Source organism: Echinops telfairi, unplaced genomic scaffold, assembly GCF_000313985.2.
Source record: "Echinops telfairi isolate 266 unplaced genomic scaffold, ASM31398v2 ScPeMD7_2291;HRSCAF=2852, whole genome shotgun sequence".
Taxonomy (NCBI): Eukaryota; Metazoa; Chordata; class Mammalia; order Afrosoricida; family Tenrecidae; genus Echinops; species Echinops telfairi.
Genome location: NW_022106189.1, coordinates 35,099,785 through 35,100,133, shown reverse-complemented (window position 1 = coordinate 35,100,133; position 349 = coordinate 35,099,785).

The window sequence follows — 349 nt, the reverse complement described above, 5'->3', positions numbered from 1 at the left end:
GAATAGTTGAAAATGTTCACCTCAGCAAGGCCCTTTCTCCCTATTGGAGATACTTAGGACCTCCACTCAGCAGCAAATTCGAGCCTGTATGAGGTGTCCACTCATCTCCCAAATTACTTGCCTCATACAGTAAAACTGTCTGTAGGCCACTTTTTATTTACAATTCAGAAAATCTTTGTACATAAATTGACCATTGTCTTTCAGTTCCTACAGTGATAGTTTTGTGACCAATGAACTAAGTGTGAAATCAGCCTTATCTCAAATCTCAGCTCTACACATATTTGCACTATGTCCCTGTGAGATACTTGACCTAAGTTCCTGGTTCTTTAGCTACGAAATACAGATGTAT